Source organism: Bubalus kerabau, chromosome 15, assembly GCF_029407905.1.
Source record: "Bubalus kerabau isolate K-KA32 ecotype Philippines breed swamp buffalo chromosome 15, PCC_UOA_SB_1v2, whole genome shotgun sequence".
Lineage (NCBI taxonomy): Eukaryota > Metazoa > Chordata > Mammalia > Artiodactyla > Bovidae > Bubalus > Bubalus kerabau.
Window position 1 is genome coordinate 37,542,237 of NC_073638.1, and position 17,125 is coordinate 37,559,361.

A 17,125-nucleotide genomic window follows, 5' to 3' on the forward strand; every position below is an offset into this window, starting at 1 on the left:
TTCTGGTTCAGGCCTTCCTGGGGCCCAGCTGCACTTTTGCCCTTGGGTTTCTTTTGTCACTGTACATCTATTTAAGAAAATCACCTTTGTTTAAGCCTGATCAAGTTGCTTTCTAATGCTTCAGCCAAAGAGCACTGACTAATATACAGGATTTCCCAAATGGTGAATTCATCACCATCTCCCAGCTACACCATTCACTTCACTCTTCTACATCTTTCCCCAAGTTCTTTCTTTGGGCCTGGAAGTCAGCTTTTCAAGGGGGAGGAGCTGTGTTCATTCAACTCTGATTTCCAAGAGCCCAGAGCAGTGTTAGAAACAAAGCTGGTGCCCACATACTGTGGTAGACAGAATAATAATCTCTCAAAAACTTCCCAAGAATCTGTGAATGTCACCTTACATGGCAAAAGGGACTTCACAGATGGGATTAAATTAAGGATCTTGAGGTGGGGCAATTATCCAGGGTTATCTGGGTGGGTCCAGTGTAATCACAAAGGTCCTTATAAGTGGGAGACAAGATACCAAGGGAAAAGGAGATGTGACTACAGAAAGAGATGTTAGAGTGATGTGTTCTGAAGACAGAGGAAGAGGCACAAGCCAAGGAATGCAGTTTACCTCTAGAAAGAAGTCAGAAATGGTAAGAAAACAGATTCTTTCCTAAAGCCTCTGGAAGAAACACAGCCCTCCAAAACCTTGATTTTAGATTTGTTACCACCAAAATTATAAAAGAATAAATTTGTATCGTTCTAAGCCATTACATTTGTGGTCATCTGTTACAAAAGCAATAGGGAACTAGTATGCCTACTATTCGGGAGAAGGCAATGGCAACCCACTCCAGTGTTCTTGCCTGCAGAATCCCATGGACAGAAGAGCCTGGTGGGCTGCCATCTACGGGGTCGCAGAGAGCCGGGCACAACTGAAGCAACTTAGCAGCAGTAGCAGCAGCATACCTACTATTCACTGGTTGGTTGAATGGTTAAATGAATGCATGCATATCCAATGCTTTCTATACAGCATGTTCCTGCTTTTATTGCTGATATAAACTGAGCTACCTGTTGGCTTCCTGCCTGACGTTTGGACAACTGCAAAGAGCCAATGGGCTTCCTTTGGGGCAGGACATTGGGCCACCTGCTCTGCTCACCTTGAAAAGGGCTCTTTAACTGCATCCAGACCAGTATCAAGTGGTCTTTGGAAAAATAAATATCACCTCTTTCTTTTAAGACATAGGATAAACTGATGTCAGATGGTGGTTATCTCTGAGAGGTGGGATTTTCACTTTTACATTATGCTACTTTGTTTTTATAATTTTTTACACTAAATGCATATTTTTGTAATGAGAAAAATAAAACAATTTTTATTCTGGAAAAAAAATCCTCTCTTACTTAGGCTTTCAAAATACAATTCTACATTCAGTGATGGTTTTATTTCTGGAAAACAAACCAACAATTTACAAGAACCATATTTTCAAAGGAAATACATATTAAGATAAGAATGGAATGTTATATGGGATTAGGTTAAATGTTTTCCTCTGACTGTCTCCTCTGATTGCAGTCAGCATCCACTGTCGCATGACAGCTCTGTACATTGTGAAAAGATGGGCAAACAGATCCTGACCAAGCAATGCAGGACCCTGGTCTTACCAAGAATGCCTGCACCATTATCTTTGTATTAATTTATTTAAGGGGTCAGCAGACTTTTTCTGCAAAGGACAGATAGTAAATTATTTTAGACTTTGCAGGCTATACAATCTCTGTCATAGCTACTCAACTCTGTTACTATGGTGTGAAGGTAGCCATCCACAAAATGTAACAGTGGGACTGTGTTCCAATAAAACTTTATTTATACATATAGTGAACTTCTTTTTTTAAATTTATTTTTAATTGAAGTATAATTGTTTTACAATATTGTGTTGGTTGCTGCCATATATTAATATGAATGAGCCATAAGCTGATGTTCCCTCCCTCTTGAACCTAGCTTCCACTTCCCACCCCATCCCAACCTCTAGATTGTCACAGACCACTAGTTTTGACCTCCCTGCATCACACTGAAAATTCCCACTGGTTATCTATTTTACATATGGCATGTACTATACGTAATTTTAATGTTTCACAAAATACCATTCATCTTTTGCCAATCTCTAGTTTACGTCATTTTATAGACTTCAAAGAATAGGTTTTTATTCTCAATTAACCACATAACATGGAGTTTTCATTATAAAAATATAGCTGTATTATTTTTAGAAACACACATTAAACCCACTGCTTTAGGTTGTTATTGTACATAATCTATGATAATGCCTAAATATTTAAAATCTTCACATTAAAGTCACTAATTGCCACTTTCGGTTTCTGGTTCAGCATAAAATGAGCATGGAAGTTGTCACTCCAAACTAACAAATAAAAGTTTGAACAGACTGAAAAATCAACAGCTTTTCTAGGACCCATAAGATAGTTGAGGACAAGGAAAAACTGCTGCCTCCAAAACTGGAGAGACAGACAGGCAGGCAAGGAGTCATGGCTTACTGAAACAGAGACTAAGAAGGGATAAACTCTTTGGGAATCAGGGCCAGGGTGGGAAAACCTAGCTGTAATTGATCAGTTGCTGGAGGATTCATGTGGACAACTCTAAAAAATCCAGGTGGTCTCAGGCATGTAGGAGGGGGCAGGGAACTCAATTTTGTGAGATTTACTTCCAGAAGTTTGATTGGGTTCTTACAGTAAATACTGAAGAAAAAATTCCTGTGCTTTCAGCAGGGGAAAGTGAAAAGGAATCATTTTTAAATAAAATAGCTCATTTGGCAAGAATACTAGTTGGGTTGCCATTTCCTTCTCCAGGGATCTTCCAGACTCAGGGATCAAACACATATCTCCAGCATTGGCAGGTGGGTTCTGAGCCACCAGGGAAGCCACCAGGGAAACCTGTTTAGCCAGCAATGTGTTTCAGATCAGATCAGTCGCTCAGTCGTGTCCGACTCTTTGCGACCCCATGAATTGCAGCACGCCAGGCCTCTCTGTCCATCACCAACTCCCGGAGATCACTCAGACTCACGTCCATCGAGTCAGTGATGCCATCCAGCCATCTCATCCTCTGTCGTCCCCTTCTCCTCCTGCCCCCAATCCCTCCCAGCATCAGAGTCTTTTCCAGTGAGTCAACTCTTCACATGAGGTGGCCAAACTACTGGAGTTTCAGCTTTAGCATCATTCCTTCCAAAGAAATTCCAGGGCTGATCTCCTTCAGAATGGACTGGTTGGATCTCCTTGCAGGGACTATCAAGAGTCTTCTCCAACACCATATTTCAAAAGCATCAATTCTTCGGCGCTCAGCCTTCTTTCTTCACAGTCCAACTCTCACATCCATACATGACCACAGGAAAAACCATAGCCTTGACTAGACGAACCTTTGTTGGCAAAGTAATGTCTCTGCTTTTGAACACGCTATTTAGGTTGGTCATAACTTTCCTTCCAAGGAGTAAGGGTCTTTTAATTTCATGGCTGCAGTCATCATCTGCAGTGATTTTGGAGCCCAGAAAAATAAAGTCTGACACTGTTTCCACTGTTTCCCCATGTATTTCCCATGAAGTGGTGGGACCGGATGCCATGATCTTCGTTTTCTGAATGTTGAGGTTTAAGCCAACTTTTTCACTCTCCTCTTTCACTATCATCAAGAGGCTTTTTAGTTCCTCTTCACTTTCTGCCATAAGGGTGGTGTCATCTTCATATCTGAGGTTATTGATATTTCTCCCGGCAATCTTGATTCTAGTTTGTGTTTCTTCCAGTCCAGCATTTCTCATGATGTACTCTGCATATAAGTTAAATAAGCAGGGTGACAATATACAGCCTTGACGAACTCCTTTTCCTATTTGGAACCAGTCTGTTGTTCCATGTCCAGTTCTAACTGTTGCTTCCTGACCTGCATACAGATTTCTCAAGAGGCAGATCAGGTAGTCTGGTATTCCCATCTCTTTCAGAATTTTCCACAGTTTATTGTGACCCACACAATCAAAGGCTTTGGCATAGTCAATAAAGCAGAAATAGATAATTTTCTGGAACTCTCTTGCTTTTTCCATGATCCAGCAGATGTTGGCAAGTTGATCTCTGGTTCCTCTGCCTTTTCTAAAACCAGCTTGAACATCAGGAAGTTCACAGTTCACATATTGCTGAAGCCTGGCTTGGAGAATTTTGAGCATTACTTTACTAGCGTTTGAGATGAGTGCAATTGTGCGGTACTTTGAGCATTCTTTGGCATTGCCTTTCTTTGGGATTGGAATGAAAACTGACCTTTTCCAGTCCTGTGGCCACTGATGAGTCTTCCAAATGTGCTGGCATATTGAGTGCAGCACTTTCACAGCATCATCTTTCAGGATTTGAAATAGCTTAACTGGAATTCCATCACCTCCACTAGCTTTGTTCATAGTGATGCTTTCTAAGGTCCACTTGACTTCACATTCCAGGATGTCTGGCTCTAGGTGAGTGATCACACCATCGTGATTATCTGGGTCATGAAGATCTTTTTTGTACAGTTCTTCTGTGTATTCTTGCCACCTCTTCTTAATATCTTCTGCTTCTGTTAGGTCCATACCATTTCTGTCCTTTATCGAGCCCATCTTTGCATGAAATGTTCCCTTGGTATCTCTAATTTTCTTGAAGAGATCCCTAGTCTTTCCCATTCTGTTGTTTTCCTCTATTTCTTTGCATTGATCGCTGAAGAATGCTTTCTTATCTCTTCTTGCTATTCTTTGGAACTCTGCATTCAGATGTTTATATCTTCCTTTTTCTCCTTTGCTTTTCACTTCTCTTCTTTTCACAGCTATTTGTAAGGCCTCCCCAGACAGCCATTTGCTTTTTTGCATTTCTTTTCTATGGGAATGGTCTTGATCCCTGTCTCTTGTACAATGTCACAAACCTCATTTCATAGTTAATCAGACACTCTATATATCAGATCTAGGTCCTTAAATCTCTCACTTCCACTGTACAATCATAAGGGATTTGATTTAGGTCACACCTGAATAGTCTAGTGGTTTTCCCTACTTTCTTCAATTTAAGTCTGAATTTGGCAATAAGGAGTTCATGGTCTGAGCCACAGTCAGCTGCTGGTCTTGTTTTTGTTGACTGTATAGAGCTTCTCCATCTTTGGCTGCCTAGAATATAATCAGTCTGATTTTGGTGTTGACCATCTGGTGATGCCCATGTATAGAGTCTTCTCTTGTGTTGTTGGAAGAGGGTGTTTGTTATGACCATTGCATTTTCTTGGCAAAACTCTATTAGTCTTTGCCCTGCTTCATTCCATATTCCAAGGCCAAATTTGCCTGTTATTCCAGGTGTTTCTTGACTTCCTACTTTTGCATTCCAGTCCCCTATAATGAAAAGGACATTTTTGGGGGGTGTTAGTTCTAAAAGGTCTTATAGGTCTTCATAGAACCATTCAACTTCAGCTTCTTCAGCATCACTGGTTGGGGCATAGACTTGGATTACTGTGATACTGAATGGTTTGCCTTGGAAACGAACAGAGATCATTCTGTCGTTTTTGAGATTGCATCCAAGTACTGCATTTCGGACTCTTTTGTTGACCATGATGGCCACTCCATTTCTTCTGAGGGATTCCTGCCCGCAGTAGTAGATATAATGATCATCTGAGTTAAATTCACCCATTCCAGTCCATTTCAGTTTGCTGATTCCTAGAATGTTGACATTCACTCTTGCCATCTCCTGTTTGACCACTTCCAATTTGCCTTGATTCATGGACCTGACATTCCAGGTTCCTATGCAATATTGCTCTTTACAGCATCAGACCTTGCTTCTATCACCAGTCATATCCACAGCTGGGTATTGTTTTTGCTTTGGCTCCATCCCTTCATTCTTTCTGGAGTTATTTCTCCACTGATCTCCAGTAGCATATTGGGCACCTACTGACCTGGGGAGTTCCTCTTTCAGTATCCTATCATTTTGCCTTTTCATACTGTTCATGGGGTTCTCAAGGCAAGAATACTGAAGTGGTTTGCCATTCCCTTCTCCAGTGAACCACATTCTGTCAAATCTCTCCACCATGACCCACCCATCTTGGGTTGCCCCATGGGCATGGCTGTTTCATTGAGTTAGACAAGGCTGTGGTCCTAGTGTGATTAGAGTGACTAGTTTTCTGTGAGTATGGTTTCAGTGTGTTTGCCCTCTGATGCCCTCTTGCAACACCTACCATCTTACTTGGGTTTCTCTTACCTTGGGCGTGGGGTATCTCTTCACGGCTGCTCCAGCAAAGCGCAGCCATTGCTCCTTACCTTGGACGAGGGGTATCTCCTCACCGCCGCCCTTCCTGACCTTCAATGTGGGATAGCTCCTCTAGGCCCTCCTGCGCCTGCGCAGCTACGACTCCTTGGACTAGCAATAAAGAATTGCAAGGCATACTAAAAGTCAAAAGACACAATATGGCTATCCATAGCAAGCATCAGAAGCAGACATGGCAGGGATGTTGGAATTTAAAACACCTATGGTTAATATGCTAAGGGCTCTAATGGTTAGAGCTTTGCCCTTGGGCGTGGGATTTCTCCTCACAGCTGTTCCAACGCTGCGCAGCCGCTCCAGCACCTACCCTCTTGCTGGGGTTTCTCTGACTTTGAACGTGGGGTATCTGCTCACAGCTGTTCCAATGCCACATAGCCGGTCCAGCACCTACACTCTTACTGGGGTTTCTCTGATTTTGGACGTGGGGTATCTCCTCACAGCCACTCCAGTGAAGTGCAGCCGCAGCTCCCGACCTTGGACGTGGGTTATCTCCTCACAGCCGCTCCAGCGAAGCACAGGCACCGCTCTGTGTGGTCCTACATGCCACTATGAGCCATGCTGTGTGGGGCCCCCCAAGACGGACTGGTCATGGTGGAGAGTTCTGACAAAATGTGGTCCACTGGAGAAGGGAATGGCAAACCACTTCAGTATTCTTGCCTTGAGAACCCCGTGAACAGTATGAAAAGGCAAAAAGATCTAACACTGAAAGATGAACTCCCCAGGTCGGTAGGTGCCCAATATGTTACTGGAGATCAGTGAAGAAATAACTCCAGAGAGAATGAAGAGACAGAGACAAAGCAAAAACACCCAGTTGTGGATGTGACTGGTGATAGAAGCAAAGTCCAATGCTGTAAAGAGCAATATTGCATAGGAACCTGGAATGTCAGGTCCATGAATCAAGGCAAATTGGAAGTGGTCAATCAGGAGATGGCAAGAGTGAAATCAACATTTTAGCAATCAGCAAACTAAAATGGACTGGAATGGGTGAATTTAACTCAGATGACCATTATATCTACTACTGTGGGCAAGAGTCCCTTAGAAGAAATGGAGTACCATCATAGTCTACAAAAGAGTCTGACATGCATTACTTGGATGCTGTCTCAAAAAGAACAGAATGATCTCTGTTCATTTCCAAGGCAAACCATTCAATATCACAGTAATCCAAGTCTATGCCCCAACCAGTAACGCTGAAGAAGCTGAAGTTGAATGGTTCTATGAAGACCTACAAGACCTTTTAGAACTAACACCCAAAAAAGATGTCCTTTTCATTATAGGGCACTGGAATGCAAAAGGAGGAAGTTAAGAAACATCTGGAGTAATAGACAAATTAGGCCTTGGAGTACAGACTGAAGCAGGGCAAAGGCTAATAGAGTTTTGCAAGAGAACACACTGGTTATAACAAACACCCTCTTCCAGCAACACAAGAGAAGACTCTACACATGGACATCACCAGATGGTCAACACCGAAATCAGACTGATTATATTCTTTGCAGCCAAAGATGGAGAAGCTCTATACAGTCAGCAAAACAAGACCAGGAGTGGGCTGTGGCTCAGATCATGAGCTCCTTATTCCCAAGTTCAGACTTAAAGTAAAGAAAGTAGGGAAAACCACTAGACCATTCAGGTATGACCTAAATCAAATCCCTTATGATTATACAGTGGAAGTAAGATATCAATTCAAGGGATTAGATCTGATAGAGTGCCTGATGAACTATGGACTGAGGTTCCTGACATTATACAGGAGACAGGGATCAAGACCATCCTCAAGAAAAAGAAATGCAAAAAAGCAAAATGGCTGTCTGAGGAGGCCTTACAAATAGCTGGAAAAGAAGAGAAGTGAAAAGCAAAGGAGAAAAAGAAAGATATATGCATTTGAAAGTAGAGTTTCAAACAAAAGCAAGGAGAGATAAGAAAGCCTTCTTCAGTGATCAGTGCACAGAAATGAGAGGAAAACAATAGAATGGAAAAGATTAGAGATCTCTTGGAGAAAATTAGAGATACCAAGGGAATATTTCATGCAAAGATGGGCTCAATAAAGGACAGAAATGGTATGGACCTAACAGAAGCAGAAGATATTAAGAAGAGGAGGCAAGAATACACAGAAGAACTGTACAGAAAAGATCTTCATGACCCAGATAATCATGATGGTGTGATCACTCATCTAGAGCCAGACATCCTGGAATGTGAAGTCAAGTGGGCCTTAGGAAGCATCACTACGAACAAAGCTAGTGGAGGTGATGGAATTCCAGTGGAGCTATTCCAAATCCTGAAAGATGATGCTGTGAAAGTGCTGCACTCAATATATCAGCAAACTTGGAAAACTCAGCAGTGGCCACGGGACTTGAAAAGGTCAGTTTTCATTCCAATCCCAAAGATATGCAATGCCAAAGAATACTCAAACTACCGCACAATTGCACTCATCTCACACGCTAGTAAAGTAACACTCAAAATTCTCCAAGCCAGGCTTCAACAGTACGTGACCTGTAAACTTCCAGATGTTCAAGCTGGTTTTAGAAAAGGCAGAGGAACCAGAGATCAAAATGCCAACATCCGCTGGATCATAGAGAAAGCAAGAGAGTTCCAGAAAAAACATCTATTTCTGCTTTATTGACTATGCCAAAGCCTTTGACTGTGTGGATCACCACACACTGTGGAATCTTAAAGAGACGGGAATGACTTGCCTCTTGAGAAACCTGTTTGCAGCTCAGGAAGCAACAGTTAGAACTGGACATGGAACAATAGACTGGTTCCAAATAGGAAAAGGAGTATGTCAAGGCTGTATATTGTCACCCTGCTTATTTCACTTATATGCAGAGGACATTATGAGAAATGCCAGGCTGGATGAAGCACAAGCTGAAATCAAGATTGCCAGGAAAAATATCAATAACCTCAGATATGCAGATGACACCACCCTTATGGTAGAAAGTGAAGAAGAACTAAAGAGCCTCTTGATGAAAGAGGAGAGTGAAAAAGTTGGTTTAAAACTCAACATTCAGAAAACAAAGATCATGGCATCTGGTCCCATCACTTCATGGCAAATAGATGGGGAAGCTTTATTCTTGGGGGGCTCCAAAATCACTGCAGATGGTGATTGCAGCCATGAAATTAAAAGACACTTACTCCTTAGAAGAAAAGTTATAACCAACTTAGACAGCATATTAAAAAGCAGAACATTACTTTGCCAACAAAGGTCCATCTAGTCAAGACTATGGTTTTTCCAGTAGTCATGTATGGATATGAGCGTTGGACTATAATGAAAGCTGAGCGCAGAAGAATTGATGCTTTTGAACTGTTTTGTTGGAGAAGACTCTTGAGAGTCCCTTGGACAGCAAGGAGATCCAACCAGTCCATCCTAAAGGAAATCAGTCCTGAACACTCATTTGAAGGACTGATGTTGAAGCTGAAACTCCAATATTTCGGCCACCTGATGTGAAGAACTGACTCATTTGAAAAGACCCTGATGCTGGGAAAGATTGAAGGCAGGAGGAGAAGGGGATGACAGAGGATGAGATGGTTGGATGGCATCACCAACTCAGTGGACATGAGTTTGTGTAAACTCCGGGTGTTGTGAGGGACAGGGAGGCCTGGCTTGCTGCAGTCCATGGGGTCACAAAGAGTCTGACATGACTGAGCGACTGAACTGAACTGAACTAACAGATAAAGTAGATAGCATGCAAGAATAGTGAGACATTTAAGTAAAGAGGGGAAAAGAATCAAAAAGAAATGTTGGAGATATAAAACACTGTAATAAAATGAAGTATGCCTTTAATGAATTTAGTAAACTGGATACGGCTGAGGAAAGAATCTTAGAATCATGGCTATGTCAACAGAAACCTCCAAAACAGAAAAGCAAAAAAACAAAGACTTGAAAAAACAAAGTGAATATCCAAGGACTAGGGGACAGCTGCAAAAGGTGTAACATATGTGTAATAAAAATATAGAAGAAGAGAAAGAGAAAGGGAAAGAAGATACATTTGAAACAATAATGACTGAGAATTACTATGAATTAATGTCAGACAGCAAACCATAGATCCATGAAGCTAAGAGAATATCAAGCAGAATAAATGCAAAAAACAAAAACCAACCAACCAAATAAAACAACAAGAAACCCCTATAAGTAGACACATAATTTTTAACTACAGAAAATCAAAGATAAAGAAAGAATCCAGAGTTTAAAAAGCATCTTATCTATAGAGGAAAAAGATGAAAATTACCTCTGACTTTTCCTCAGAACGCATGCAAGCAAGAAGAGAGGGGAATGAACTATTTAGTGTTAAGGGGAAGGAAAAAAAAAAAATCAACCTAGAATTCTGTACCCTTTGAAATTATTTTCCAAAAGTGAAGGCAATATAAAGACTTTCTCAGGCAAATTAAAATTGAAGGGGACTTCCCTAGTGATCCAGTGGCTAAGATACTATATTCCCAATGCCAGGGGCCTAGATTCAATCCCTGGTCAGGGAACTAGATCCCACATGCTGCAACTACGAGTTCGCATACCATAACTAAAGATCCTGCATGCCGCAATGAGGATTGAAGGTCCTATGTGCCACAACTAAGACCCATTGCAGTCAAATAAGTAAATAAATAAAAATATTTTTAATAAATAAATAAAATTGAGGAAACTTGTTGCCAGTAGACCTGCCTTACAAGCAATGTTAAAAGAAGTTTCTTTAGAGAGAAGGAAAATAATACAGGTAAGCAACTCATATCTACAGAAAGGAAAAAAGCATCAAAGAAGGAATAAGTAAAGATAAAATACAAGTTACTTGATTGTCAAAAAAGATTTTCCTAATTATTAAAATTTCATATTTTACCAAACAAGGTCCTGGGTGGAGAGCTTATAAACAACTGTTACAAATAATATTTGCAATGTATGAATGATGTGTGTGATGTAACATAAGTGAACCCAACTATTCAACTATTGTCCACATAAGAATGAACATGAAATGATAAAACAAGAATGCCCCGACGTGGCAGCAGTCATGGGAGATCGAATCTCAACCAGGAATCAACTCTTCCCACGAAGGCAGGCAGAACTGAATCCCTGTGTTGTCACTGTAACTGGCAGAATGCTGATCACCTAGATACACAAGACAGAGTGCTCAAATTAGAGAATGGCAGGAAGCCACAGGGCCTGGCCAGTGCAAAGATAGGTCATTCCTAGTGCAATTAGAAATTATACTTTAAAAAGTGGATTGAAAGTAACAATACTCCTTAGAGTACAATTGACAAATATCAGACTCTAAATGAATTTTAAGTGTGATTAAGAATTGATGCAGATTAAGAATTGATGCCCTGATACAAGGAAGAAAAAACCCAGGGAAATGACAATATTTAACATGTTCAGAGACTTTTGAATTTGGTAATAAGGAGTTCATGATCTGAGCCACAGTCAGCTCCTGGTCTTGTTTTTGTTGACGGTGTAGAGCTTCTCCATCTTTGGCTGCAAAGAATATAATCAGTCTGATTTCGGTGTTGACCATCTGGTGATGTCCATGTGTAGAGTCTTCTCTTGTGTTTTTGGAAGAGGGTGCTTGCTATGACCAGTGCATTTTCTTGGCAAAACTCTATTAGTCTTTGCCCTGCTTCACTCCGTATTCCAAGGCCAAATTTGCCTGTCACTCCAGGTATTTCTTAACTTCCTCCTTTTGCATTCCAGTGCCCTATAATGAAAAGGACATTTTTGGAGGGTGTTAGTTCTAAAAGGTCTTGTAGGTCTTCATAGAACCATTCAACTTCAGCTTCTTCAGTGTTACTGGTTGGGGCATAGACTTGGATTACTGTGATATTGAATGGTTTGCCTTGGAAACGAACAGAGATCATTCTGTCGTTTTTGAGATTGCATCCAAGTACTGCATTTTGGACTCTTTTGTTGACCATGATGGCCACTCCATTTCTTCTGAGGGATTCCTGCTTGCAGTAGTAGATATAATGGTCATCTGAGTTAAATTCACCCATTCCAGTCCATTTCAGTTCGCTGATTCCTAGAATGTTGACATTCACTCTTGCCATCTCTTGTTTGATCACTTCCAAATTGCCTTGATTCATGGACCTGACATTCCAGGTTTCTATGCAATATTGCTCTTTACAGCATTGGACCTTGCTTCTATCACCAGTCACATCCACAACTGGGTGTTGTTTTTGCTTTGTCTCTGTCTCTTCATTCTTTCTGGAGTTATTTCTCCACTGATCTCCAGTAGCATATTGGGCACCTACTGACTTGGGGAGCTCCTCTTTCAGTATCCTATCATTTTGCCTTTTCATACTGTTCATGGGGTTCGCAAGGCAAGAATACTGAAGTGGTTTGCCATTCCCTTCTCCAGTGGACCACATTCTGTCCTTATTACCAAATTCAGACTTAAATTGAAGAAAGTAGGGAAAACCACTAGACCATTCAGGTATGACCTAAATCAAATCCCTTATGATTATACACTGGAAGTGAGAAGTAGATTTAAGGGCCTAGATCTGATAGATAGAGTGCCTGATGAACTATGGACTGAGGTTCGTGACATTGTACAGGAGACAGGGATCAAGACCATCCCCATGGAAAGAAAAGCAAAAAAGCTAAATGGCTGTCTGGGGAGGCCTTACAAATAGCTGTGAAAGAAGAGAAGTGAAAAGCAAAGGAGAAAAGGAAAGATATAAGCATCTGAATGCAGAGTTCCAAAGAATAGCAAGAAGAGATAAGAAAGCCTTCCTCAGCGATCAATGCAAAGAAATTAGAGGAAAACAACAGAATGGGAGAGACTAGAGACCGCTTCAAGAAAATTAGAGATACCAAAGGAATATTTCATGCAAAGATGGGCTCATAAAAGGACAGAAATTGTATGGACCTAACAGAAGCAGAAGATATTAAGAAGAGGTGGCAAGAATACACAGAAGAACTGTACAAAAAAGATCTTCATGACCCAGATAATCAAGATGGTGTGGTCACTCACCTAGAGCCAGACATCCTGGAATTTGAAGTCAAGTGGGCCTTAGAAGGCATCACTACGAACAAAGCTAGTGGAGGTGATGGAATTCCAGTGGAGCTATTTCAAATCCTGAAAGATGATGCTGTGAAAGTGCTGCACTCAATGTGCCAGCAAATTTGGAAGACTCATCAGTGGCCACAGGACTGGAAAAGGTCAGTTTTCATTCCAATCCCAAAGAAAGGCAATGCCAAAGAATGCTCAAAGTACCGCACAATTGTACTCATCTCACATGCTAGTAAATAATGCTCAAAATTCTCCAAGCCAGGCTTCAGCAATACGTGAACCGTGAACTTTCAGATGTTCAAGCTGGTTTTAGAAAAGGCAGAGGAACCAGAGATCAAATTGCCAACATCCGCTGGATCATGGAAAAAGCAAGAGAATTCCAGAAAAACATCTATTTCAGCTTTATTGACTATGCCAAAGCCTTGGATGTGTGGATCACAATAAACTGTGGAAAATTCTGAAAGAGATGGGAATACCAGACCACCTGATCTGCCTCTTGAGAAATCTGTATGCAGGTCAGGAAGCAACAGTTAGAACTGGACATGGAACAACAGACTGATTCCAAATAGGAAAAGGAGTATTCAAGGCTGTATATTGTCACCCTGCTTATTTAACTTATATGCAGAGTACATCATGAGAAACGCTGGACTGGAAGAAGCACAAGCTGGAATCAAGATTGCCGGGAGAAATATCAATAACCTCAAATATGCAGATGACATCACCCTTATGGCAGAAAGTGAAGAGAACTAAAAAGCCTCTTGATGATAGTGAAAGAGGAGAGTGAAAAAGTTGGCTTAAAGCTCAGCATTCAGAAAATGAAGATCATGGCATCCGGTCCCATCACTTCATGGGAAATAGATGAGGAAACAGTGGAAACAGTGGCAGACTTTATTATTATTATTTTTATTTTTTTGCTCCAAAATCACTGCAGATGATGACTGCAGCCATGAAATTAAAAGACGCTTACTCCTTGGAAGGAAAGTTATGACCAAACTAGATAGCATATTGAAAAGCAGACATTACTTTGCCAACAAAGGTCCGTCTAATCAAGGATATGGTTTTTCCTGTGGTCATTTATGGATGTGAGAGTTGGACTGTGAAGAAGGCTGAGCGCTGAAGAATTGAGGCTTTTGAACTGTGGTGTTGGAGAAGACTCTTGAGAGTCCCTTGGACTGCAAGGAGATCCAACCAGTCCATTCTGAAGGAGATCAGCCCTGGGATCCTTTGTAAGGAATGATGCTAAAGCTGAAACTCCAGCACTTTGGCCACCTCATGCGAAGAGTTGACTCATTGGAAAAGACTCTGATGCTGGGAGGGATTGGGGACAGGAGGAGAAGGGGACGACAGAAGATGGGATGGCTGGATGGCATCACTGACTCGATGGACGTGAGTCTGAGGGAACTCCGGGAGTTGGTGATGTACAGGGAGGCCTGGCATGTTGTGATTCATGGGGTTGCAACATGAGTGACTGAGTCGCTCACAACTGAGCGACTGAACTGAACTGAAATGAACTGAGAGTTTTGAGAGTCCAAAACACCTGGATTCTGGAGCCAAGTTGCCTGGAATTGAATCCTAACTCTTCCACCAGTAACTGGTGCACAGTGTTCACAGGGACAGTGAATCTTAGAGTCAGATTTGAGCCCAAGTAATCAAACTATATATAATCAAGCTTTCTCTCAGTGAGAAAGTATTTTTCAAGATAAAGCATGAGCTGAAAAGGAAAAGTTCACGCCAACTTTTACTTCCCCCTCAACATCTCTATGGCCTTGCAAACGGGCTCAAAGAAGCAAGCTCCCACAGTTTCCCCAAAACCTTCTCCTCCCATGGTCTTTCCATCCTAGTAATGACAACTCCATCCTTCCAGTTGCTCAGCCCAAAATCCCTGGAGTTAGCCTGGAATTCTCTCTCTCATACACACCATATATCCAATCCAGCAATAAGTTCCAGTTGACTCTGCCTCCTAAATATGCCCTGAATCTGCCATGACCCTTGTTCTCCATTGCTACCACTCACTCTCAGAACTTCCTGCCATGATTACTATCATAACCTCTAACTTCTCTCCCTGCATCCACCCTCACACCCTTCCCAGGGCCCCTCAACAACTTGTTTTCAATGCTGCAGCCATAAAGTCCTCTTGCTCTGCCTCATTCTCTCTTAGTCATATGTATCACATTTCATTCTCTAGATTTTATTTATTATATTTTGTTACTGTCTGCCTCCTCTACTAGAATAAAAGTTTCATGAGAGCAGGAACTTTGTCTGTTCTGTGCACTGTTAAAATATAGAGCACTCATGTCACTTCTCTGCTCAAAACCTTCCATAGGTGTCCTTTGCCCTCAACCTGTCAAAGTTCTTACCAGCCCCGCTGGTTATCTCCACAAACTCCCACCTCCATCCTGTGTACACTGTGGCCATTCCACCTGGCACCCCTTCCCCAGGTAGCCTCAGGACTTGCTCTTTCTTTCCCTGTTAGTCCTTCACATTTCAGTGACATCGTGTCTGCCCAGTCAGTCCAAATTCAATTTCATCCCATTCACAAGACTTCCTAACTTTTTTCTTTCTTCATTTTTTTCTCAGGAGTCCACCCAAACCCATGTCCATTGAGTCAGTGATGCCATCCAACTATCTCATCCTCTGTCGTCCCCTTCTCCTCCTGCCCTCAATCTTCCCCAGCATCAGGGTCTTTTCCAGTGAGTCAGCTCTTTGCATCTGGTGGCCAAAGTAATGGAGTTTCAGCTTCAACATCAGTCCTTCCAATGAACACCTAGGACCGATCTCCTTTAGGATGGACTGGTTGGATCTCCTCACAGTCCAAGGGACTATCAAGAGTCTTCTCCAACACCACAGTTGAAAAGCATCAATTCTTCAGAGCTCAGCTTTCTTTATAGTCCAACTCTCACATCTATACATGATCACTGGAAAAACCATAGCCTTGACTAGACAGACCTTTGTTGGCAAAGTAATGTCTCTGCTTTTTAATATGCTGTCTAGGTTGGTCATAACTTTCCTTCCAAGGAGTAAGTGTCTTTTAATTTCATGGCTACAATCACAATCTGCAGTGATAGGCATTTGGAACATTTACTATTTCCTGCTCATCAGGGCTAAATAATGTGATGGCATCAATATATCAAACCAACGTGATCTTCTGTACAATGCCCAGATGATCAAACTCTTTGGATTCCTATATTGTGACAGAGGGCAGTCACAGATCACAGAGTAAATTCATAAATATGGACTGACTGTTCATCCCAAATGAATGAAAACTGCTTCTGATACTCCTTACTTAAGGGCATTGAAAACACTTCATTTGTTGAATCAATAACTATATAACAAGTATCAGAACTGTATCTCTTTATAGTTTTGATTTGCATTTCTCTTATAGTGAGGCTGAGCATCTTTTCATGTGCTTTTTGGCCATCTGTATGTTTTCTTTGGAGAAATGTCTGTTGAGCTCCTCTGCTCATCCAAAAATGTATAAACTATAAATGCTGGAGAGGATGTGGAGCAAAGGGAACCCTCCAACGCTGTCGGTGGGAATGTAAATGGGTACAGCCACTGTGCAGAACAGTATGGAGGCTCCTTAAAAAACTGAAAACAGAGCTACCATATGACCCAGTGATTCCACTCCTGGGTATATATCCAGAGAAAACCATAATTCTAAAAGATACATGCACCCCAACGCTCACTGAAGCATGATTTACAATAGCCAAGACATGGAAGCAACCAAAGTGTCCACTGATAGAGGAATGGATAAAGAAGATATATACACACACACATACACAATTGAATATTACTCAGCTGTAAAAAGGAACTAAATAATACCATCTGCAGCAATGTGGACGGACCTAGAGATTGTCCTACTGAGTGAAGTAAGTC

The 17,125-nt window shown here is 41.5% G+C and overlaps 1 protein-coding gene across 1 annotated transcript in view; it reads left to right on the top strand.

Moving 5' to 3' along the window:
- The first annotated feature begins 519 nt into the window (after positions 1–519).
- LOC129628081 (calcitonin receptor-stimulating peptide 2) overlaps positions 520–17,125 on the top strand; it is an 81,852-nt gene continuing 65,246 nt past the window's right edge. The window contains exon 1 of the mRNA XM_055547499.1: positions 520–634. The gene's annotated coding sequence lies outside the window, so the exon portion shown is untranslated. The remainder of the gene's footprint in view (positions 635–17,125) is intronic.